Source organism: Halichoerus grypus, chromosome 2 (assembly GCF_964656455.1).
Source record: "Halichoerus grypus chromosome 2, mHalGry1.hap1.1, whole genome shotgun sequence".
In the NCBI taxonomy this organism is placed as follows: Eukaryota; Metazoa; Chordata; class Mammalia; order Carnivora; family Phocidae; genus Halichoerus; species Halichoerus grypus.
The window spans coordinates 70,024,883-70,052,065 of record NC_135713.1 but is presented as its reverse complement, the minus strand read 5'-3'; the positions used below and the strand labels follow the sequence as shown (position 1 = coordinate 70,052,065).

The following is a 27,183-nucleotide window of genomic DNA, read 5'->3' as shown; positions in this document are numbered from 1 at the left end:
TGCCACTTTGAAAGGGATGTGAAAGGTAGTCATAGAGACAGTGCTACTGGGGGGTTAGAGTTTAATGTCTCCTTACTTGACCAGAACTAAAATGTGTAAGCAGAAGTTAAAAAAAGAAAAAAAAAAAAAAAAACACACACACCATGGTAGTAAAAAGTGCAGAAGGATATGCAGACAGAAAACAAAATTAGATTCAGAATTGCATAAAAAAAGGAAACAGCAAATTTAGAAATAAATATTTACTTTTAATAATGCTCTTATTCACTGGGTCATAAGTAAACAGTGTAACCCCAGAATGTTAACACAATGGCAGATTGGAAGAGAAATCTCTGAGCTATCCTGGCTATTTTGACAGGAATATAAAGCAAAGTGAGGCTTTCACTTCCCATTTTCTTAATATTACTCTCATTTTTTTTAAATATCGAAAACTCATGTTTAATTCTGTGAAGTTAATTTAATTGATGTCTAAATTCAAAATTTGGGACATGTTAACTGTTGGAGACACTAATTTCAGAATCAGTATACGTTTGAGTAACTAAATTGGCTCCTTATTCTATCTAGTTGCCTTCTACTTCCCAAATTTTTAATGTAATTTGCATTGTTGTAGCCCACACTTATGACCCAGGTAAACTACTTAAAATCTCTGAGCCTCAATTTCCACATCCACAACATAGCAATTAAAATCGCTGCCAGCTAATTGTCTCATAGGGAGTGTAATAGTAAAGGCATTTTTACAAAGTGTTTTGCCTCTTCTCAGGAATTACACTAAGACATTCATTATCATGTGGAACAAGCAAGGATTTATATATTCATTTAATTGGCCCCCTGCAAAGGGTGTGACAGGCCTGACCTACAACCATGTGACCTGGCTAGGGCTGTGCATCATGGTTTGGATCTGTGTGCTCTATGCTAACTGAACTGGTCAGTATACTGTCATTAATTATATTGCTCAGAGAAATGATTTCTTCAGAAAGGACTGAAAATCAGGGTCAGTTTCTCAAGGAGAAGACGCTTTAGCTCACCAAAAACTTTACATTTCTGCATGCACGGGCCTGTCCGAGGAAGCTTCCCATCATTATCCCCAGCTCTTTCCACCATACACTAGCTTGCAGTTTGCTACCACTTCAAAGAAATATACAATTAACAAGAGCACATAATTAGTGTTTATGCTGTATCCAGCACATCTTGACGCTTCCCACAGGTAAAGACAGGCAGTACACATTCAAAACTTGCTGTGCATCTAGGAAGTGTGCCACAGATCTGAATATTTTTCATTTACACATCTCCAGAAAGAAAATTCAACAGAACGGTGTCTGCAGCATGTTCAGCAGCTTATGCCTCTGAATTTATCTGAGGCTCTGTTTTTTAAGCATTCATATAACTGCTCACCAATGTGGTAATAAAAATTACTTCTACATTAGGTAGGGAGCTCTGTGTATTTACCATGTGCATGAACTTGCTTAGTTTTACCCACCAGGTCTCTACAAGGATAAAAAAAATAAGGAGAGAGATTTGATATTATATTAAAGTACTTCATTTCTTTCCCAAATTAGTTCTCCTTCTGGAAGATAATGCTGGATAGTTATCCATGTAATACTTTCATTATAACAGAATGGAGAAGAATTGCATTAGCCTCAAAAGAGATATGAACTGGAAAGGTCATTTTTGTGATAATGGAATTCATCAAGGAGACTGAACAGACACTAGGAAAGATTCACAAAAGATGTCATTTTACCCCTCTGTCTGATTTTTTTTTTCCTGATTATCAAAAGACCTTAGTTCTTTACAAAAAGTATATTTTTTAATTCACCTGGAACCATGCTTTTAGTTTATCATTGGTCTTACTAAAAAGACATTAGGCATTTTGGTCTAACTGTGAATTACACTAGGTCATCAAGAGGATCTGAATATTTAACATTTAGCAAAGAGGGTTCTCCATCATGTTTGATTTCTAACCATTTATATTCCAAAAATAGCTTTTCTTTTCCAGACTTGAAAGTAGTACTTTGTGGGGATGTCTCAATCTCTAGGGCTCTAAATTTACCTCAGATCTTTCAGGTTCTACATTTAAGATAACTCTTAAACTTGGAGGCCTGCGTCTCACTTTCAACTTATGGAATTCAAATATTATCAAAAGCAACTTAAGTATGTCTTGAAGAGCTTTCATGGGGCTTTTGCAAATTAAATATCAGAAATACAGGTTTTCATAGTTATTGGTAAAGCTCAATTAAGTTTTACTAAAAATGAAACAATTTACAAATATTTGGAGAGTCTTCATTCTTCTCTCCATGTTTCCAACCACCACGCTCCCTCAGTTCTTCCCTCTGTTGAACCTTACTGGCTATGTCACCTTGAGGAAAAGTTTAACTTGCTCTACTCTTGGTATCTTACCTCTAAGATGACTAGGATAATTTCTGCCCTATCTGTCTCAGAAATTTGAGGGAAATTATATGACATTATCTGTGTAAAACTTAATGGTAAAGTGTAAATTGTTGCTTATAAAGTGCCATTATACTTTTGTTATTTTTCTTTCTTCTTCCCTTTTTTTCTTTTGAGATCAGAATTCCATCCACCCCATCAACAAACCCATTACATTTTAGTAAAACAAACTATGAGACATATGTCCTTCCCATTCTCATGCCTTCAGGTCCAAGGAAAATTCCTCTCGGCACTTTGGAGAAAAAATTTCTGTAGAGATTTGCTGCTGTGGACAGGATAGATCGGGTATGCCCTGCAGCTGCCAACCTCATGTAGAAGCCCTGTGATGTTAAAGCAGTGCCAGAGACACTAAAGACTGAGTCAGGGTAGGTTCGGAGAGGGAAGTGAGGGGAAAAGAGAGATGCTGCTGAACGCAGACCTGTCAGCTCTCCACTTCTCAGTCGTCATCAGCTCCCAGATACAGACACAGTCTCAGTGCGACATTCATGAAATGCCCATTGTGCTTCACAGGAGAACAACGCACTGCCATCATTGTTTGCTTCCCTGTGCTTAGCCACATTTGGTGTGGGCTACTTTCTGTCAACCAACCAACAAAATAGAGTGAGCTTCTTATATTCCAAAGTTTCATTAGGAAGCCATTTATTTACAACCTCAAAATCATTTGCCTGTAGTAGCAGCAGAGTAAGTAATGCTTTGGTCTCCACACAAACCTAAAAAGTAAATGTTTACCCAGAAGACTAGACATATGATGAAAATTAGAGAAAATAGGGCAAACAGATAACACAAAATTGGATAAAACAAAAATGAATTAATTATATTTTGGATCTTGAGGGAAATGAGATTTACTTAAAAAAGGAAAGGTAGATAGTTTTGGTTTTTTTTAAGTTCTGAAAGAAATTTCAAGATAGTTTTCAGGACTTTCAAGGTTTTGTGGGTCAATTCTAATTTTTTTTTTTTAATGAAAGCTACATATTCCCCTGATTGGTGGTATGCCCATTCACTTTTAGCTTTGCTTAGAGTCATTTGAGGGCTTACAGTTGAGACACACAAGGAAGAGAGGAGGAGAAGGCAGAGGATAGAGACTATGGAAGGACCGAGGCAAGAATTGCACGACAAGGGAAAAGATGAGTGAAAATGAATATATGGCTGTAGAAGGTGAAAAAAAATGTCCAAGTAGTATTGACTCTGATCTGAAATGGACAAAAAGAAAAATATATACCACAATAACTCCAAATACTACAAAATAACTGTGAACTAGCAAAGATTGATTCAAATCTTTCTATGCACCAGCTCTAAGAAAGCAATATCTTCTAAAGAAAATTTCTCTTAGAGGTCAGAAGCAGGCTGAGGATGAGTGGGTTGGTATTTGAAGGGCAGAGGAGAAGGGCTAACCACACAACTGCAAGTACAGAATGTTTACAAGTCAGGTGCTCGGTAAGTTAGGGAGTACGTATGCTTTAAGGAATAATATTTATGCAGGAAACCTGAAAAGCCAATTGAGTGCCCATAAATATATGCATATTAAAGGAGATGTTGAAAAATTAGGATGCTTTTACACATTTTAAGAATGTTTTACACAAAGGAAAAGTATGCAGGAAGAGCTCAGTAAAAGAAAGTGCAAATGTATTAACCATTAGGCCAAAAACAGCATCTGGCATTGTCAGCTGTCGTGAAATATCTTGATATATTTCAGTGGTTAATAAAAGGATACTACCATGTGATAACTGATAGTTTTATACCACTGTCTGAGTAGCTAAAAGTTGCTGAAACAGCAAATCATTTTATGAGCACTCATACAAGCAAGCACTGGAAGAATACTTTTCAGTATTGAGATTTTTAAGAGTAGATTATAGACCAACTTGCATACTTCCAAGGCTTGACATGGTTTCCCATCAAGATGGCTGCAGCTGAAACAGCATGAGGCCAGTACACATTAGGGAATGTCACAGGGAAGGCAGGGCCCAATACCAAAGAGAGGGGGACACAAAGATGCTGGCGTGACATCAGTGTACCCAAAGTAGTAACAAAAACATCATTTTATTGTCATGACGGTTCCATGTTGTCTGTAAGTCATTTCATTTATATTTTTTGACAAGGTTGATATTTAATAGTTGGCATAACATTATTCAAATATTATACAGAGTAGTAAGAAGCAGTCATTGAGAATCATTCATCAAATATTACTAAGTATCAATAAAATCTGTAATCCAATGTGGCTAATGATTTATGTTCACCAAGTTGGACTGTCGCTATTTCGCAAGCAAATTTTGTATTGTCTTTATGAAGAGAATAAGAGTCATATTGAACAATTAAATCCAGGCTAGCATGTTTTACAAAGTTAACATTCTGGCTGACAGGATTTCGAAAGATACACAAAACCTAGAAACACATTAACATCTCTGAATTTCAATGTTCTCATCAAAATACAAAGAAAATTAACATGGCCATTCAGGGTTGTCATGATTAGGGGCGTGTAGGAAGAGTACCTCAATGGTGGTTGGAACAAATTAGGAGAATAATAAACTGAGACTTCTATTATTCTTTCTAAGGTTGTAACTCTTGTCGAGGCTGAGCCAAGGACTGAGGAATGGCCTGAGTGTGGAATGTTGCATGCTGTGGAAAGTACCCTTTGTTAGATCTTACTTAGAAAAGGAAAAAAGGCTTTCTCTACATTTACTTCATAACTTCTTTCAAAGTCATCATTTTCAAGTAGCCTTAATGGTATATCATCCTGAGAATGACCTAACAAAGCCACTGAATACTCTTGGTTTTAGTCTAAGAATGGGTTTACCCTCAGAGTTTATCCCACAATCAAGCCAGTTTGGAAAAGTAGAAGAAAGGGCGCCTGGGTGGCTCAGTTGGTTAAGCGACTGCCTTCGGCTCAGGTCATGATCCTGGAGTCCCGGGATCGAGTCCCGCATCGGGCTCCCTGCTCGGCAGGGAGTCTGCTTCTCCCTCTCCCACTCCCCCCTCTTGTGCTCTCTCTCTCAAATAAAAATAAAAAAAAAAAAAAAAAAGGAAAAGTAGAAGAAAGTATCCTAAGTAAAAGTCAAAAAGGTGAGGAAAGAAAATCCAACTCTGTGTAGAAGGCCTGTGTCGTATTTAAAAGAGATGAGGGTCTCCTGTGGAAGCTGAAGCCTAGGTGAGCATACATGAGTAAGAGAGACTGCATGGACTATGTAAGACATTGTTATCAGATCGAAGCGAATGGAATTCTGGTCTTAGGTCTGCCTTCATTGCAGACTGCTGAGAAACCTCTGAGCACCTTAGCTTTCTTCAGTTTTAAGAAAGAAGAGTTGGAGACTGCTCTCTTCCTAAACTTGTTTCAAGTTTCTTCAGACCATTTTCATTTTACAATTTCTGCATTTCTTGAAATTTCAAATAAATTAGGCTAAAATAAAGACAGTAAACCCTGTCCTATTTCCTGAGCAGTCAGTTTGTTTTGGAGAGAAGGGGGGAGAATGTGTGCAAAAGCTCTTGGAAAAGTTAAAAGATGTATTAATATGCAAAAGTTTGTTTCTATTAAGAAGGAAGATGATCTTGAGTCATAGAAGGGAGGTTTCAAGATAGATTTTTTAAATGATGCTGAAATATGCTTTGAGGAAAGGATGTGGGAATTTCTAAAAAGAAAATTATTGAAAGTTATCTCATGGTGTGGTTTAAGTGCTAGTTGAAGACAACTTGGACTATAGGACTTCCCGAAATGCCTCTGAGCTTAGAGTCTTTGAAATTTAATGTGGAGCTTTCAGACCACACAGTTCTTGTCTTCATTTATTGATTTACTTGAAAAACATTTGCCGAACGTCACTCTATGCTAGGTCCTGTGAGAAGCAGTGGGGCCCACAGTGATCAACACAGTGCAGTAAGACGAGGCCCCTGACCTGCTCGGGCACCCCTGGAGAGATTGAGATTTCTTCAAGGACAGGCTGGAGGTGAGCTGGTGAAGTCGGCACAGCATCTTCACTGTGTTTTCACCAGGGTGTGCTGCAGCTTCCTCCACCCAACCTTGCTGTCCTCCTTTTAGTCCCTGGCTGAGGTCTGGCCTGTCTTGCGAAGTGCTTTGCCGCAACCTCTTGTACTTTCCATGTCCCCTACCCCATTTTAAGGTCTCAGATAGGAGGACATCGAGTCTTATTAAATGCATTCTGAGCAAACATGTAATCCATAACCATTCCATTGGAGGAGAGGGGATTATACTTTAAAAGATGATATTTATTACTACAAATTAAGGATTCTCTATGATAACATATAGAAAATAAAACAAAATGAAGAAAAGATATTTAGTCCAGATGTGGGAGATAGTTGATGAAAGGTATAATCCTTGGTACTCTTTAAATCACACCACTGTGAAGTTTGATTGTACAAGGCCAGCCTTTTGTCTGTTACCCTTTTCGTCAAGGTGCCAAAGCTAAGTGCCAAATGCTGAGGCACCATAGATCATCTGCCTAAGTGTGGCATACAGCCCCCTACATCATGCTGAGTAGATGTCATTTTTTTAGCACTGTGGATTTGTTTCAGTGTAAGCATTTTACTTCTTTTGGGGATCCTAAAAGTGTATTCTTCCGTGATTTAAGCTGAAGATACCTCAGGGGAAACAAAGTGAATGAAGCAATAAAAAAAGGTGTTGTTGAAATTCTGTTCGCCCTTGCCTCTTCAACTACCACCCAATTCAAACTAGACATAGCCTGGGTCTATAGCATTTGAATGACAAGTGAAAAATACCGTCAGCTGTCTGGATGTTTCCAAGTATCCAAGTGTTTGGTATTATGTAGACAAATATATGGATGATGGCGTTTTTTTAAATGCTGGAGATGATTTACGAAGACTCCTTCTCATTATCCAAAGTATTCCACGAAGGGCAAAATATCTTCACCCTAGTTTTTCCTGTGGAGACTATGTAAAAAGTGATTTTGAGAAAAGATAAAGGGGGCCTGTCTTCCTGTGTAGTATCAGATACTGGCTCAGAATAAGTGCTTTTGGCTAGTCTGATAGGTAAAATTATCTACTTCCAAATTTCAACGTCTGGCATTCCTCCACTGTAGCTGACCTTATGATACTGTATTACGTGAAAGGCATTTCTTTCCTCTCTCAGCTTTCCCCATTAGCTAGGCTGCGTGGATCGGACTGGTCCTGCAAACATAGGCTTCTTAAAAGCAAAGGCTATTAAAGCTTTAGTTCATTCACATTAATTTTTAAAATTTCTACATTTGGATGAAATTAACCCTATTCGTGGCATAAAACTGACAAGTCCATACAGACTTTTAACACCCCATTAATCTTACTTTGTTAGACTGGGGCACACACCAGCCAGAAACTGGAAATTTGATTAGCTGGTCCCATGCATTAGCTATCTCATTGGTATGGCATTTTAAAATATTTTCCAGATATACAAAGCCATGTTAGCTTTTTCAAGGTCTGTATGGGGTTAGCAAAAAATATACCAAACAACCTCCTTACGAAATGGTTCTACTTTAGCTACCAAAAACTGATTTTCTCCTAGGGATTTTTTTCACTGATAAATAATAATCTTGAAGAGGACTATGCAGGCTGAACTTTGATTTGTGGTAACCTTACAGCTCAGGGCATTTTTTCCCTAATCCTCTAGATTTATCAGGATCTAGTAAAATTTTTTCCAGTGGCAATTTGATAATAATTTTCAATTTTATACAATACTCTGGGGTTTTCAGAAAATCCTTCTGATGGACATGAATCCAATTGGAGTCATTTTGAAATGGATAGTCAGTTTATTGGATTAGCTGATAAGGTGATGAAAATCTCTTCTAATCAGATGGATATCTTTAATGAATCAAAAAAGGCTTTTTCATCCATCTCTAACTCATTAAAGCCTTTGTAAATCTCATGGAATGACTTAATGGTACACTTTATGTCCCTTTCTTCTTTTGTGATTTTTTTTAACAGCTTAGCAAATTGTTCATAGAGAAAACTGTGTATCACAGCATAAATGCTTCAATTCAGAAGCTAATGCAGCCCCCTTGCTCACAAGGAGCTGGCCAACCAAGCTGAAATCAGGAGGACACCAAAACTAATCTATTTTAGATTCTCAGAGACCAGAAAAATAAGTTGTAATGCACAAGGGCATTTGCTCCTGGAGGTTTCACCTGAGATTTCCATCTCTTCTCTCATCTCCACATTAAGCAAAAAGAATAGAAGCGTGGCCTGAGGCAAAGCAAGGCCTTTTCCTCTAAACTCCTGAATAGTGTCACAGTTGGTGAAAGCAGCTGATTTAACAGAGTGACTTACAACAGATACATTCACCTGAGGATTATTTCAGCTTCTCAGCAAAATGACTGGACAGTTAAAGGCATATATCCTTTTTTGCTGTCCTCTTCTTTAACCAATACTCACATGCTGAACACTTCTACAGTAATAAGTGATACCACTAATAAAGCGAGCATCCATTTCCATTACGCTGGTATTCAAATTAAAAGGTATTACTTCCCTTTTTCTCCTGTGGAAGCCTGGAGTATATCCTTTCTGTCACTGAGAAACTGCTGTGGCCTAAGGAGCTAACAGCCCAATAAGCAACTGCGGTTATTCTGAGCAGATAACTACATTCACTTCAATCAGGGAGACACAGGCAAATTTGATTGCTTTTTTTGGGTGCCAGGTCACTTCCTATAACATATGGACCACGAAGGTCTCTCATCTCACCTCTTACCTCCTCATCTAGCTCCTACTCAATGACAAAGTCACCAAATACCAGATTAAAGCTGATGACTATTTTTAATCATAAAAGGTGTACAGCTATTCTCTTGTAATACAAAAACACCCATCAATCATATGACATTTTGAACATATGTCATTCTAAAACTCACGAAGTTTTAAGGTTAGCTCCTTTTAAGCATAAGATTCTTTTCTTAGAACTTGCATTTCAGAAAATAAATCTAATCCTGCCAGAAAGCACAGCTTTTAAATTTGCAAATGCCTATAAAAGTTGGCTGTGTGAGTTTTTATAAGAAAATCACAAATTTATATGACTCTTATGTATACTATTTCTCTCCATCTGTCCCTGGCCAAAACCATCCATTGTATTTTGTTAATAACCACTTTATTACACTATTTGCATTTTTAAATATACATTTTAGGATTGAATTTTAACCTGTTTCCTCTGCTTACACATCCCATGTCTTACTTGCAAGAAACGACTTGAGCTTCAGCTGAGGAGTTGCACATATTCTCCTCATCGCAAATGCAGTCTCTGGGGAATAATTTCCTGTGGGAAGTAACTGTTGGAGTATCTCCGTTGTGCTATGGAAAAGTAAGAACAGCTGCCAGTTTTTTTTTTTTGACTAACCTATGTAGAAAAATGTCAAACTAGGGGCATTTCTACCTTTCCCTTGACTAAATACAGCCATCTTCTTTAAGCACTTACTAGAAGGGAATTTGTTAACCAAGCTGATGTCTCGAAAACAGGCCAGATACCACCAAGCAGAAATTCAGTAGTATTTTTCTTAGCACTGTGGAAGATACTGTTAAATACAACTTATCATGTCTGAGTTAAGATAATTAATGAGGTGTATATTTCCTTTTTCTTCCCTCTCTTTCTCTCTCTCTTTTATAATTAGTGATAGCATGCCAAAGTTTTAATACCTTCTGGGTTTCTTGTATACAGCAGAATTATGTGAAAAGAGATGCTTGCCCCACTATACCAAATGAAAAAAAAATAGAAAAAATATATATTATGTTTTTTTATGTAAAAAATATATAATATCAATTATATATGCACACACGTAATTCCTTAATTTTTCCCATTTAATGGTTATTCATGCTAAAATAAAAAGGGAATTTATAACATGTATATATAAAACATTTTGTAAGATAACTTTTATTTAGTTCTTTTGTTCATAATACTGCAATGTTATGGGGGCAGTGTTTGTTTAAACAAAATTTGCTCTGAACTTGGTAAATTGTCAAAGAGCACCTAAATTATATCCCTGGGAATTTCTAAACTGTACTTAAAATTTTGAATACTGTATTAGGAGAACATCTGTAAATAGTCTGATACATGAGCTTACTTGCAAACATAGCCATTTTGGTATTTTAAATAATCACCCCAGAATTTTTTTTAAATATCATTTTGAAATCAGACAGCACAGCAAGGAGGTAGGTGTCAGAATTAAACACAAATGGAGATGAGGTCATTACTTATACATTAGTATTTTTTATTCTTTTTGGGTCCTTTTTGTTGGGGTCATATTTATGTTGTCATTCCCTTCTGAAAGATGGAAAAACAGATGATTTAAAACATTGTGCTATATTTTTGACAGCATTGTCAGAGCCAAGGTATGAATTTTATTTCTACATAAATATACTGCAATGCTGAATATTTTCCCTGTAATAGAGGTAGAGTAAGAATGTCAATATAATGGTAAGATTCAAAGGTTTTATAGGGTTTTTTTCATTAACAAAAAATGAAAATAAAGAGAAAAATCCTGAGAAATATTCTGAAAGAGTACATAAATTGCACTAATTTAGCTTCTTATATGTCTGTCTACTTCACTATGTCTCTAACTGCAGTGAGTGAATTGGATCATTTTTTTTTTTCATTTTGAAACTGAACCACACAAAGGAGATTATTAGATACACAAAGGAGATGCTATATAAATCATCAAGTGTTGACTGGTATGTTATAATGTAGGATAGAAAAAACTGAAAGGATATGTGAAAAGAATGAAAAAACAGTTGGAGGAATAACATGTATAAAGTGAACATTTTACCAACCAAAGACAGATGCAATTGTGGAGCTAAGTGTTTGTAGTAGAATCAAAGGAGAGGCAAAATCTTGCCCCATCTTACTCTAAGGCAATGTCCAGGAAACTGGAGAACTAACTAGATCTTGCGGCTTTGGTCAGTTTCTGTTTATGTTAGCAAAAAAAAAAAATACATCAAAGGTTCTCTGAACTTATTTCTCCTTTTTTAAAAAGTCAGTATACCAAAGAAACTTGACTTTTATAAGACCTGACCATCTGTCAATAGTAAAGAATAATGGTCATGATCATGATTATCATGATCATGGTGGTGGTTGTAGGTTAGGTTCCCTGGTTGCAGTCATTGGATTAAATGCAAGCTCAAATAAAATAAAAGCTGTCAGGTTACAGGGGTCAAACAAATTAAGTTTTCTTTGAGATTTGGATCAGCATCTGAGCTTAGTAACTAAGTTTCTTAATTGAATATTAAGAATTGTCACTCAAGCATGGGGAAAACAGTGATGATTCTATAATGGCTTACTATTGAGATTATTCTTGTCTAGCATATGGACTATTTCACATCACACTTCACAAGTTTTGATACCTCTGACATCTTAATCTAAAGTAGATACTGTTTAAGATCCTGTGATCACTAAAGTGCTCTAAAATATGAGCTATTTAAATATGTATTTCCTGGCAATTAATGCCTACCGGTGACAGTGACCAAATGTTTCATTACAGGATGGTTAATGAAAAGAAACCATAACTGAAGAGGAACATAAGAGAATTAACCTAGACTTTTTTTCCCCTGTAGCCTTTCACGTTGCCACAGAATAAACAGATTTAACACAGTAGTTCTTTAATCTTCTTTAAAAGGGCGATGGGAAATTTCCTATATAAAATATTGGATCCTGAATATGGTTATTAATCAAATTCAACATCCAATTCAGGAACTGCATGAGAGGTTGTCAAATTTACAGAGAAAAGGTCAAATTAGTTTACATAGTATGAGTAAATTATTTTCCCATCTGACTAAATGATTTTTTAAACTCAGACATTATTTTTGAAGCCTAACAGAAAACAGAACATTGGATCACAAAGGGTAGAGGAAATATTAAGTCACCGAGTTAATGCTATGTCTGTTTTAATTAACTACTCAATACAAAAATTTTAAGCAGGTTACAAACACAGCGTGCACGTACAACAAACAGGATTACAACTCCGTAGACAAAAAAATTTAACCTTGTTAAGAAATAAGAATAGAAGAAAATGCACCACATTATTAACTGTTTGAGCAGTAAAATTGTCATTGATTTTGTTTCTCTTCTTTTGCTTTACTTTCATCTTAATAAATAGGAATTATTTTAAAGAAAAAGTATGTTATTGTAAGTATTTTAATTAAGACATTTCTTCTTAAGAAATAATTTCAATTTCTACCGATGCTTTTCAAGAAATGTGAGAACCACCTTAAGCTGATGTATTTTAGAGGTTGTTTCTGCAGAAAAAGGTCCAACTGTGGAACAACGGCAGTTTGGTAGGGAAAACAATTCCTCATGTACATGGCCTTAATTTAGGAGTTCTCAGGTTCAAATCACAAATTAAATGGCTTCCAGAAACATTTAATATACACAAGATTACTTCTGTGTTTCATTTTACTTCCCCAAGTATGTTATCTTTTCAGCGGTAAATGCTGGCTTCTTTTCAGTAAACAGTGCGTTTGGCAAGAACTGAAGCATTTTCTCGGCTGTGCAAGTGATGATTAATGATTCAGTGCTCAACAGCATCAGGATAATTTTCACTGGATCTTTGGTTTAAAAAAATATATTGTTTCTATTTTCCTTCTTCAAATTCATATATGTAAAAAGGAAGGGCATGATCCAGCTAAAATCACATGACATAGAGATAGAGGATGCATTTAAATATAAGCATTTCATCTTCCTGAATCAACTCTGCTTCCCCCAATTCATGGAGAGTAGAATAGTGTATTAATATATTATGATGCATGACATTTCTTTAAATAGCTGAAAAATAAGGGTAGCCCTTCCGATATAAATAATGCTCATATACATACCCTTAGAAGCAATAATTTTCTGTGATGCCAACACATTTTGAGAATAGACAGAAACATATAAAAAGAGTACCAGTATTTATTGTTTGGTTATGAAGTACCAGGTACTGGGCTGAGTGTTTATAAGATACAGTTCATTGAGGCTTTGCTGCATCTCTCAGAGTAGGAGATGAAGCAATAGACTCCAGACAGTAAATAACTTACCAAGTTTCACAGCTCATGAGAGGTGCCACCGGGTTTGAAATACATCCCACCTGATTTCAGGAACCAGGGAATTCTGCTAGACTGTGGTGCCACCTTCATAGTCCTTGAAGGGGCGTGGATTGGGTGGTAGGCCTGAGTCAGAGCCTTCAAACAACTTGTCATCAGGGCTGAGATGTTCATTTATTCTACAGTTTAGCAAATCTGAAGAGAAAAATCTTTCCAGACTAGAAGAAAACTGAACGTTCACCAGTGAGGAGAGGTTGAATAAGATTGGGAATATACTCTTCAGGTTGGCTTAAAGGGAATTTCCGGGAGAGATTTTTAAGGGGAAAAAGCAAATTTCTTCCCTCAGCCTTAAATCTAGGGAAAGGGAGTTACATGAGAACAGTCGGCTGGAAACTTTTTTCTGTGTTGAGAATAGCTTTTAGGAAACAGCTTAAGCTGCTATTATTTCATTATCTCTACCTCTTTAACATTTAAAAAATTTGACCTTCAAAGAAAAAAATAGACCAACCCTAGAAGGGAAAGACACGTTTTCAAAAGACAAATGTCTTACAGGAATATATACCTATTTTTTTTTAATTGGTTAGTTAATAGATTGATTAATTGGTTTAGTTCTTCAGTGTTTGCAGTAGTTTGGAGATTTTTATTATCCTTGAGAGCCAGGAAGGAATTCACCCTAAGCATTTAATTTTCAGAATGATTACAGTTTTAATATTTTTTCCTAGGCACTTTAAGAAATCCAAACCGTGTAAAAAAGTCAAACAATACATAAAAATGAAAGCAAGTAAAACACATGCTGTAATTTGTACCACTCTGTGATAATCATCATTAACATTCTGGTGACCGAACTTTCTTGCATGACTTTATGATAGACAAGAAAGAAAGAGAGAGAGAGAGAGAAAGAAAGAAAGGGAGAAAGAAGAAGAAAGAGAAGAGGAATTTTACATAAATAGAATCATAGCATGCCTGTGGTGGTTTTGTTTGAATGTTTTTACTTTTGTTAACCTCCTGCCTGCATCTACATAACTGCCCCTCACTGTTAGTCCTAGGTAGTTCATATTGGGAACTTGTTTATATTTTCCATATTTTTCTCGTTATGTAATCATTTGCAGTGATATGTGGAAATTTTGCAACTGTTTATTTCACAAAAATTAAATCGATATTTCCTTGTGTCATTGCTTTTTCTCCTTAAGGAAACCTCTTTGTGTAAATTGGTTTAAATACAATTTATCCTTTTTAATAGCTGAATAATACGCCATAGTGTAGAAGTACAACATTTTATTTCCAAATGATGGTTCACTTAGTGTGTTTCTATTTTTCCAAAGAGCATTAAAATGAATATCTGTGAACCTCTCTGTTTTAGATATATAAGAGTCTTACTTTAATTAGATTTTCAGAAGTAGATTATGAAGCCAAAAGATATGTGTATATGTTAATTATACTAGATATTACCAGATAGCTTTTCTAAAACCCTGTAAGAAGTTCCATTTTACGTGGGTATGCTAAATGACAAAGCAATATATACTGCTTTGCCATAATCCGAAATAAGGGATATTAAAAAGCATCTCTCTCATTCTTTTTTTCATTTAATCATATATTCACTGAGTACCTAGATGCCAGTTACAAAACTGGTCTATGAATTCACTTAGGGTCACCAGAAATTAAAATTGCTAAATCCAAGAATCTTCTACACAGTTTCAAATACTTGGCAGTGACTCTCAAATACAGCCTTCAGAAGAGCATTTGTCAGTATCAACTCTTCATGTCAGACAGTTGATTGATTGGTTGGTTTGGTTAGTGTTCAGTCTTCTCTACTCCCCCAACTCACAGCACCACTGTCACCATGTCCCCATTATTGATAGACGTGTACCATATTCTTCAGGTGTGTTGGGCAGAAACAAAGATTAAGAACCATTATTGCAGGCTTTAATCCACCTAACCAAACTCCCTGCAAATTATTGTCTGATTTAAAAAGCTACAGAGGATTTCTGTTCCAGAAATTAGATCACTTGCTTTTCCTGTATACATTCATAAACTATTATCTTAGAAATGTTTACAAAATTTATCTAATCAGGTTTTCTGAAATAAACTAAGTTTAAAACAATTTGATAAATGCAACCCATGCAGAAATTATCATTTAAAATATACGTAATAGATTGTATAAGGTACCTTAAATGGAAGTTAAAGATAGCAGCAACCTCAGAATTCAGTAAAGAAACTTTGTAGAATCAACATAACTTACATATCGCTCTGTGTCTGATCATATCATATAAAGCTGTTTTGGGTTTTATTTTTAACTGACACAGAGGAGAAAATGCTTTATTAATTGAGGAAAGAATTCTTTGAATAGGAATAGCATTGACTTTTAAATTATTGGCCTTATCTTGCTCTTTTATGTATGCTCAGAATAGTGACAGCATTTTCAACAATGTTCCAAAAGCCATTTAGCTTACAAAGTGGAATTATTGTGATACGGTACACTTAATGCATTTCTTCTTCATAGCATCTTATTTCATAAAAATCAATTGGATTTTATGCCTTGCATAGAAGGCCCTTCTTCCACAATGAAGTCAGAGTTATTATGGGTAAGCTGGCCAGATATCATCAAATGCACTCGAACCTTTCTATAGTATTTATTGTTGTACAGAATGCAGTGTAAGGCACTCCACCACACTACAAGAAGTAGCACTTTCTCTAGCACATCCATTGTAGGAATACTTTATAGGAAGCTATTAATATTACAGAGGTAGGCAAGGATGTCTTGAAGTTTTTCCAGGGAGTAGATGTACTCTATTAACAAAAAAGCTGTCCTAATACAAGTTTACAAATAGTGTACCTAAGACAGTGCTTAGCCTGTGGGAGGCATTCCACAGATAATTTGTTGAACAAGTGAATGAAGGCAGTTTTCTAACCTGTGCAATGATGACACAAGGGTAAGACACAAACATACACAGGCAAAAATACAAGTCCCATTGATGTAGGTAAGGAAATAATACTGGATTTTCATACAGTAGGAGCTGGGGGACAAGGAGCATATTTCATATTGGAGGGACAAACTTCCATGTCCTTTGGGAGCCATCTACCAGTGAAATTTCAGGTTGAAATTCCATTAGGCTCTCCTGAAACTTGTTTCCTTCCATTCTCAAGGGGCCTAGTAACCTCCTGATGGCTTTCACCTCTTGTAGAGTCCCAGTTGATGTGTCTGCCTGCTCACCAAATGCAAGTGACCCATAACAACCACAGTGCATTTCTGATCATTTACTGAATAAAAGAATTCAAGGAAATGTTCTTCAACTTACCATCTCCCACTTTTAATGAGTCTGGGCTTCAAGCCTTCTTGAAGTCTATTCCTAGAGTATAAATTCCAAAGATGGAGTTTTAGCAAGGATTTGCTACATGTTAATTTCCTTCAAATATCCATGGAAGTATTTTTAAAGGTATTTAATATATTTAAAGGTATTTATGCTAACACAGTGAAAAATGAATAACAAGATATATGTGACATAGAACCTCTATGATGAAATTAAGGTGCTCAAAATATATTTTCTCCTCTTTTATGATACATAATAATATAGATATCTATCACAACTTTTCCTCTTTGTTTTTATTAATTTTTTTGAAAATTCTGGATACATAAATACATGTGGTTTCACATTAATACATAAATTGGATTATATATTAGGACTTTATTAGTTCAGTATTTTTGCTCCTTCCCCTCCTCCCCTTATTTCTTCTTAGCTTCTCTTACCTGTAAGGTATAGGATATTAACTACTTCATATGCATACTTTTATACTATTCTCATAGCATATAATCATAAATGAATATGCAGATATATAGATATATACACATATATATGGGGCTGGTCATGGGGTTTTTTTGTTTGTTTGGTTTTTTTTTTTAAATGGCATATGTTATACATACTTCTCTCCATCTTGCTTTCTCCTCTGAAAAACACCTCATGAAATCATTTTAAATCAACCCTTGTGTTTCTTTGTCATCCTTTGATGTGGCTCTGTAACAGTTTAGGGCCTTGATGTACCATAATTTATTCCACCATGACTTAGTATGTTTCTAGTGTTTTGTTGTGAAAATGAATTCAAAGATAAATTCATTTCCTTCTGGGTACATTCATACATATGGGTGTTTTTCTTTCAGTGGCACAGATTCACAAGAGTGGGATTGTTAAAATTAGAGAGAGAGGTGGGGGGGGGAGGTAGATAGACGATAGATAGATGATGAATGATGGATGGATTTGAGTAGTGTTTCCACACTTCTGTCCAAAATGGCTAAAACATTTTACATTTCTGTCAGTAAGCCTTTATTCCTATCACTGGTCTTTATTTTTCTTTATCAAGTAGTAAGTAATGAAGCCTTCTCCCATTATCAAATTTTGCTAAATATTAGTGAGTTTACAGCTTTTCATACAATTCTAGCCTGTTTGGTTTGGTGTCCTGAAAATTGCTGTTTCATATTCATTCCTTCTTGTAGTTTACAAGTGCAATTTTCTAATAAATTTTCAAGAGATACATAAATGCAGTAATATTCAGCACTTATCTTCCACATTCAAATATTTTTCCAAACATTGTTTATCTGTTGCTTGTATATTGTATCTCTGTGTAATTTTATGTAGTCTACAGTAGCTATCTTTAATTTTATAATTCATTGTTTTCTTATTTAGGTTAAAAGATTTTCTTTCCTTTTTGCTCTATTTCCCAGACTAAAATAATTTCCCTAGATTTTTTGTATGGTTTTTATTGTTTTACTCTTTACATTTCAGTTTTTACCCCAGCTGGAATTTAGTAATTGTATGCTATAAATTGGCAATACTGATTTATGTTATTATACTCCAGATAACTGGCTAATTGAACAAGAACTACTCTTTTCATTCTGAATTTAAATGCCATCATGTTCTGTATTAACTTTTCATATACATTAGGATCTTTTCCTGGATTTACTATTCTCTTCTATCTCATACATACCTATACCAATACCGTATTGTTTGGAGTTGAGGTGTTCTGTGCTATGACTTGTTCTTTTAGAGAACAAGTTTCCTTTATTATTATTTTCTTTCCTGATTTTCTTGATTATCTTAAGACATTTCTTCTTTCATGTAAACTTCAATATAATTTATCGAGTTGAAAAAAATATGTTGAGACTTTAATTAGTGCAATTTATTTTTTATATTAAGTTTTCTAAATCTAACTGAATAACCTTCCCTTTGTAGATATATTCTTTATGTTCTGTGTATGTCCTTCAATAAGATTTCATTATTTTCTTTATATAAATCTTGTTTCTTTCTAATTAACCTAATTACTAACAGTTTTAGTATTTTTTTTCATAGTACTGTTAATGAGATATTTTTGTTATATCCATTTCCAGGAGCTTATTGTTAATATATAAAAAGTTCATAATTTTGTATTTTGCCTTTTATCCAATTTATCACATACTCTTTTTAATTCTAGTGGATTTTTCTAAATCAGAGTTCTTTGGATATAATAAGATTTACATCTACCTTTTTAATACTTATACCAATCATTTAATTTTATTGTCCTAATGTTTTATCTAGAGCTTCCAAGACTGATGAATAATAATAGTAATGACAGATAGCTTTGTCTCATTCTTGATTTTAATTGTAATAGTTTTGCCACTTAGAAAAATATTGATTTTCATTTTTATTAAATGATCTTTATTATCTTTAATTAGGTTTCTTTAATTGCCATTTGACCTAGTGATTTTCAGAAGTTGGATGCCAAGTTTAAGCACACTATTTCTATCTTCTATTTCTATAATTACGTTATTTTTTAAATTTGTTTATGTAATGGATTATGCTGTTAGATTTCCGATAGTTAATCGCTCTTGCATTGCTGGAATAAACTTTGTCTCATCTAAGTGCATTCTTGTTTTCCATATTGTTGAATCCTCTTTGCCAGTATCTAATTTGACATATTTGTATATGTTTTTAAGAGGGATTAGATTCTATATTTTTTCTATATAATCTTGATTAAATTTGCACCAGCTCTAAAAAATTACTAAAATTTTTCGTTTTCCCCATGCATGAAACAGTTAATAGAATGAGAAAGTTAAACTGTTAAGAAGCTAGATGGAATTCATCTATGAATCCATCTGGTCTTGGTGAGATTTTTAAAGATAGCTGTATGATCACCTATTCAAATTGTTCAATGGTAAATGGACTGAGTATTCCTTTTTAATTGATTTTGTTACTTTATACTTTTATAAAAAGTAGTTTGTTCCAACTTTTCAAAGTTTTAGCCAAATAATTGCAATTTCTTCTATAATTCTTTTCATTGTTCCTGTCATTCAACTTCTTTCCCACAGCTAATTTTGATATTTGTCCTTTTTTTTCTTTATCAGTTTCATAATTGAAACACTTCCATCTCTTTAATTGCTCATTTCATAAAATCAGCTTTTTAAATGAATTTTATGGCTACCAGTAGGTTTTTATACTTTAGCAATTTCAGATTCATCTCTTTTTCTAATTCTTTTTTTACTTCCTTTTTATTTCTCTCTTCTTTTGTAAATTTCTTAAGATAAGTATTTGGTATTTTACTATTGTTGATATTCTTGTCATGTTTAATATGTGATGAAGGGGATACATTTCTTTCTCATTTTAGTGATGTGAGGCAGTAATTTGAGGTTCTATATCCCCTGCTTTCTTGAATTGGTAATGTCAATTTTTATCTCCTCTTTGATATAAGAATAACTGAAAAGTATGTTTTTAAATTTTTAGGTAGTTAAATTGACTTCTTGCATTTATTGCTTAAGTTATTTTGTTAAAGGATGTGATCTTTAGTTGGATGTGATCTAATTTGTTTTTATTCCTGAGGTTTTCTTAATGGTCAAGTATCTCATCAGCTTTTTAAATATTCCATGGACAAATAAAGAAGATTTATGTTTTCTTTTGAAGAATGTAAGTTACTATTAAAATAAGTATATTGATAATAATATTCAAATTCTCTATATCATTTCATATTTTTGTCTACTATATCCATTCAGTTTTGAAAGGGATATTTTATTACATTATATCCATTCTTAGTCTATATAAATTTTAGCCCATTGAATGCCACTTCATCTGTTAATATATCACTTCTGTATTCTTTTGTATACAATTACATGATTTTTTTTTAACCCATATTTTTATTTTGTACTTTTCTTTTAGTATTTTAGGTGTTTTTCAGGGCCTTGCTTTTGAACCTAATATTAGAGTCACCATTTTTAACAAAGCATTTAGCTTACACACATTTGATGAAATGAAGAATGCATTTGATTTTATTCTTTCTATTTTATATACAGTTGCCTATTAAACCATAGAGGTTTGTCCTGCACAGGTCCACTTACACACAGATTTTTTTTTTTATAAATACAGTACAATACTATAAATGTATTTTCTTTTCCTTATGATTTTCTTAATAACATTTTCTTTGGCTTACTTTATTAAAAAATATAGTACGTGATATATGTAACATACAAAATATGTGTTAATTGACTATGTTATCAGTAAGGCTTCCAGACAACATTAGACTGTTAGTAGTTAAGTTTTTGGGAAGACAAAAGTTACACATGGATTTTTCAAGCACGAAGGAGGGGATTCGGCATCCTTAACCCTGGCGTTGTTCAAGGGTCACTGTACATGTTTATATTGTTCTTTTCTCTTGATAAAATTAACTTTGATTCTCTTTTTTCCTTAATTAGGAAGTTGTGCCTTCTCAATACTTTGTTACATTTTTTTTACTGGTACTTCTGTTAAAAAATATATTTCTCTACTATTATTAGAAAGGAGATATGAGGGGCGCTTGGGTGGCTCAGTAGCTAAGCATCTGCTTTCGGCTCAGGTTATGATCCCAGGGTCCTGGGATCCAGCCCCGCATAGGGCTCCCTGCTTGGCAGGAAGCCTGCTTCTTCCTCTCCCACTCCCCCTGCTTGTGTTCCTTCTCTTGCTGTTTCTCTCTCTGTCAAATAAATAAATAAAATCTTTAAAAAAAAAAAAAGGAGATATGAATTACTTTTCCTGCCAAGACATTCTCTTTTTTTCGTGCAAACACTTCTTCCAAATGCCAATAAGATGAAACCTATAGAATACTTTCATTCTTGTGTAAATACAAATATCTACCTTTAACTCTAAAAAGGAAGTGCTGTTTTGGCTAGGTATAAGATTTTGGGGTTACAGTTCTTTGCTGTCAGTTTCATAGACATTTTATAGTTGTTTTTCTAGTTTCTAGTGACGCCTATGAGAGGTATGTTCTGTTTAGCTCTTTTTTTTTTCAGATAATATATTCTTTATTTGGAGCAACTTATAAATTCTTCTTCTTTATTGTTGGATTTTTTTTGGAAAATATATCAGGATATGTGTAGGTATATGTTTTATCTCATTAAATTTGTCTAGAACCACTGTACCCTTTCAGTATGCACTCCCCTGTCCTTAAGAAATCTTTTATGTTATTTATTATTGTATATCCTTCATCTATTGCTTGATTCCTTCTGGAGTTCCTAATAGTAAATGTTAAATATTTATTATATCCTCCAGATTTACTATTTGGTTTTCTTATGATATTAATGTTTATATTTCTGCTCTGTTTAAGCTGTTACTTCCACTGGTCTTCCAGGTGACTAATTCAGGTCTCAGCAGTGACTAAACTCATCTTCAGTTCATGTATTAACTTTCATTTTGGTTTGAAAATGAGGACTTTTTTTCCCAGAAAGTCTTTTTTGCAGTGTACATAGATACATATAAGTATTCTTAATTTTTGTTATACAAGCCCTTTTCACTGGGTACCACTTTTGCCTGTCTTCTCTGTGATTTCCAGGCAGATTTTTTCAGCTCACTGTGGCTCAGGTCTGGCTCTTCAGTATCCTAAGTCATAGCAGTCCCAAAAGAGATGGAAGGTAAAACATTCTCTTCCACCATGGGCAAGGAGGGAGCAGCAGAGACAGGTTGCCATTCCCCAAGGTATTGGAATGAAATTTCCTTGATACCCAGTCTCCTCACATATTCCTTGTCTCAGGAATAGGGCGATAACAGCATCTCCACTCAGCAAGTCCTCAGATTATTCTCAATCAGCAAGACCAGGTCAGCTCCCATGGGTCTGTTACCTAATTTTGTATGTCTGGATTCTGAGGCTAATCTCTTCTCAGAATTTTTTATATGCCAATTTCGACTTGAGGCTTTCTGATTCTAGTTTCCAGTTTATTGCCGGACCCATTGGAGAGAAAGTCATTTACTGCTTCTCCCTACTAAGTCTCCTTTGTCTGACTCATATTCATTTGTCCACAATCCCAGAAACCTCTTGCTTCAGGAGACACAGGTTGATTGAAGCTATGCAGTAAAAAGAGGTAAGAAATATCCAGGTAGCCATATCCCCAGTATCCTCTTCAGTGGCCAAAATAGTAAATATGCTTATTCTATAATCATTTAATCATATTATATTAGAACTAAATCACTAAAAAATTGGATAATAAATGTTCTTCCTTCTTGTCTTTACTACTTAGTAAAATTCTTTCCAAACAGGTTCATCTACCTCTCTCTCTCTTTCATTTCCCCCAGAATTCTTCATTGCTTCTTTTCTAGTGTACCCATGGCATCTGGTGAACACCTCAATTGCTCTAGCACTTACCATATGTTATTATAATTAATTACACACATATCTATCTTTGAAGAGGAAAGTGTCATTTATCCCTGAACCCAAAACCATTACTGTAGCACTTAGAGTAGGTTTACAAGAAATTGTTAAATAGTTGCATTTGCTATCAAAGACTGATTCCTTAAAATCTAGTTTGAAAAGTCTTTTCTTTTCAAAATTTAAACTTCAACTTTCAGAAATTTTATCTGCAGCACTAGGAAATCACATTTGAGGATAAAAGCAGCATTTTCCAAAAGGATATAAATCTGTAAATGTTACTACATTCAATTAATAATAATAATAAGATGTTGTTGTAGAGTATGTTACTTGAATTAATTTTACTTCACCTTAAAGTGGTGGTCCCATTTAAACCACAAAACCTGGCTTTTGAAATAGGTAGATGATATACTAAATCACCACCTTGAATGTATGATTGAAACTGTTTTTCCAGGAACAATGATCTTATATCCTCAACTTTATCACCAATAGTAGGTGTATATATAAAACATATGGCTAATGCCAAGGCCTGAACTACAGCTATAGGAAAGGGTTTTCTCTGTGATGGACTTTGGAGCCATGCGGTTTGGGGTTCACATCTGACTTTGACATTACCAGCAATGTGAGAAAGTTATTTAACTCTCTGAACTTGTTTCTTTATATATAAAATAAGATTAATACTACTCACCTTACAGTGTTCTTATAAGGATTAAATATGATAAAGTATCTGACACATTATTAATATGTTGCTGTTGTTTTTACTGCAGTTAGCAATATTACAGTATTTAATTAGCCAATCTACTGTATAGGATAAAAACTAGTATGTTGCTCCAGTAAGTGCATTGGGAATAATTCCTAGACAGTGAAAAAAGCATGGTGAGTTACTGAGTCAGAGCACTTAAAATAAAACAATAGTAATATGTTACACTGAATTTGGATGACAAGAACAAATTGATATTGCTTATTATCAAAGCAAACTTCAATAGAAAATGAATTTGGGTATATTTTTTTCTATGTAATGAGATGATCTAGAATCACAGATATATCTTTAACTTTCGCAAACTTTACATAGATTAAAAAATGTCTGTTGTTTCTCTGATCATGTTTAAATGTGAAAATCTCAGACATTAGATATAGCAACAAAATATTCCAGATAGAGTATTATCTAATCTGGTGAATATTTTCTTCCTAAACACATACACATTCTCCCTCCCTCCCTCTCTCACTCTGCCCCCTCTCTGTCTCTCAGTCTTTGTCTAAAGTTGCTTCCTCTCGGAGGTAAGCTTGTCTACATTCTCATAAAGCTGAATGACTTTTAAAAACACAAATAATTGAGAATATGAAGAGAATATTATGTAAGCAGTGAAATATGGTACATGGACTATAAAACACATCTTTAATCCGCTCTCCTCAGCCTTTTGCCAGGATTATTTGATTTCAGTATTGCTTAAAGAAGCAGTCTCCAAATACTTTATACAGTACTTTTGCAAGATAAGCATATTTTTATAAGCAGATTATAGATATTAATACTATATTATGTATTTTTAAAGTATTATGAATGTGTATTTTTTAAAGGACGAAATAAATATAAATAAGATTAACATTTCCCTGCACTTCCTATCTCCTGCTGTCCTAGCTCAGAAGGCTTAAAAGGGAAAGGAGGCGAAAAGGACTAAATGACCCTCTGACTTCCTTTCTGGCCCAATAGTTCTGGTTCTGTCTTTATGCCTTTAAGAGCAATTTCTACATGTGTTTTCACATGTCATCATCCAGTGATACAATCCAGTAACATCAAGCATCATAGCAAAATACAGTTTCATATCCTGTCTAGATTTTATAAATCGGATGTGACGTATAAGCCAGTGCTGCCCTATGCTAGCCAATGTGGGAAGTTATTACCTGATAGCAAATTATAAACACACCAATATCATAAAAAATATTCTGGCTTATCCTAAAATATTTTCATATCATCTATAATAAATTATATGTAAACTGAAACCTATTGTTAATTCCTAAACGTGAGAGTGTATTAGTTTTGTGAACCCATTTAACACCATTTCTACACTACTTAAGATAAAGTAAATAACATTTTTTTAAAAAGTTAGAAGATACTGAATTACATTGCATAAATTACAGCACAGAATTATTTACAGTGTCTAAACCACTGTATTAGGCTTTAAAGTTAAGAGATTTATAATGTGAATCAGGGTTCTGTGATTTTTTTTTTTCTTTTTCTTTTGCTAGCTGGCTAAGGGCTCAACCAGATAGCAAGACGTTCAGTGATTTGCAAGTATAAAGGTTTATCTTCACAGGCAAAAGAGCTTCAGCTTAAATCCCTCATTGTCTTTAAATGGAATTTAAGAAATTTTAAGATATAGAGCAAAATGTTTGGATTGAAGCTAAATAAGATTTTGTGGATTTGTATTGCCCCATATTTGTAAGTTCAGTATATTATGTTATATGACAGAGGTGAAATTTCTCTAACTTGGAATATTCCCTGTTAATTCTCAAAAATGTCTTATAATGGTCAATGAACACTTCCAGTCAGTAGATTAAAATGGTTCAAAATAATTCTCGGAATCACATCTTAAGTGATCCCAACTCATTAAGATCAGAAGTGATTGTTAAGCAGAGAGGAGGGGGCTTCCAGAGTAAATCTTTTCAGTGATGTGACAGAAAAATTGCTGATCAATGAGAATCAAAATTGTACTTACATATGTAATTTCTGAAAGGTGGAAAACCAAAAGAGGAAAGCAGCTCTGTACTATCGTAGAAAATCTTCCCTCTCAATCAGGGGGCTTGGAGAAAGAGCTACAAACCGCAAGTGGGTGCTCCAGGAAAATCATTTCTCTAACAGATTTGACACATCTTGCAATGGATTCACACTGCCTTGGCAAGCAAATGGATTAGCTTTGATGGTGTTGCCAATAAAGCCACAGTCTTTTGTTGCTGCGCAAACACATTTCTCTCTTTCTTTATATGGCCTCCAGCAAACTACACATGTTACTTTTGTTTGGGTAATTTACGGTCTTGGAAAAGGAAGTATGAAACTACTTTTCAGAGTAAACCATTGAAACTCCTTGGCTGGCAGCATCAGAATCACTAGCTTCAGAAATATCACCACAAAGCTTTCTCTGATCAAATGGAAATACTCAGAGCGGGGGGGGGGGGGGGGGGGGGGGAACCTTAAATCCAACCAGCAAAATTCCCGCAAATCTTCGTTCATAAAGCTTGTTTTTTACAAGCCATCTGTTTTCCAAAGAGACCATATTCTTGGCCTTGAACATCCCTCTTCATGTTCCTTTCAACAATGTTCCCCATTATTTATCTATAAGATTAATAAAGATCTCTAAAATGAGAACACTAACTCATTTCATAGTCTGTAAATTGCTATTTTGTCTTAAAGAAGTTTTTTAAAAATGTAAATTAAAAAGATTTTTACTTTATTTCTTAATACTCAGTCCAACCATTGCTTTAGTCAATACCGTAGTTAACTTGTTTGATAACTTATATGTTTCTTTTGATGTTTACGTTTTCTTCATATTTTAGAATTTCTTTTTTACCTAATGAGAATCTCCTACTTACGGTCTAGAAATGAGATAGTAAATTAGCAATTTACAGAGTGTAGAAAATATTTTTCCATTGTTTTTATCAAAAGAGTAGTTGTGATGCTCTTTTGTCTATAAAATTTAATTAAAAATTTAACGTGGTGATTTTTAAGTTTTCCTTAAAAATATAAAAATATTAGATCAACCCAAAGGACATTAGAAAGGAATTCCAACTCTGTGGTTCTAGTGTTAATTGGAATTAAAAACAGACTTTAAAATTATTTTCTTTTGTGATGTTTAGCATATCCAGTGATTTGGGAAATGCAGATCAAAACCACAATGAAATCACTTCATACCCGTTTAGATGGCTATTATAAAAAAAAAAAAAGTACACTCTGTGGAAAACATTATCGCAGTTCTTCAGAAGATTAAACATAGAATTACTAAATGATCCAGCAATTCCACTTCTAAGTATACATATATGCAAAGGTAATGAAAGCAAGGACTCAAACAGATATTTGCACCAATGTTCATAATTGCATAATTCACAATAGCCAAAAAGTAGAAACAACTCAATGTC

The 27,183-nt window shown here is 34.2% G+C and overlaps 1 long non-coding RNA gene across 1 annotated transcript in view; it reads right to left on the bottom strand.

The window, feature by feature from the left end:
• The window catches only part of LOC118530046 (uncharacterized), a 192,240-nt gene extending 178,628 nt beyond the window's left edge, over positions 1–13,612 (bottom strand). The window contains exon 1 of the long non-coding RNA XR_004914444.2: positions 13,420–13,612. This is a non-coding gene — a long non-coding RNA (uncharacterized LOC118530046). The remainder of the gene's footprint in view (positions 1–13,419) is intronic.
• Between the last annotated feature and the right edge of the window lie 13,571 nt (positions 13,613–27,183).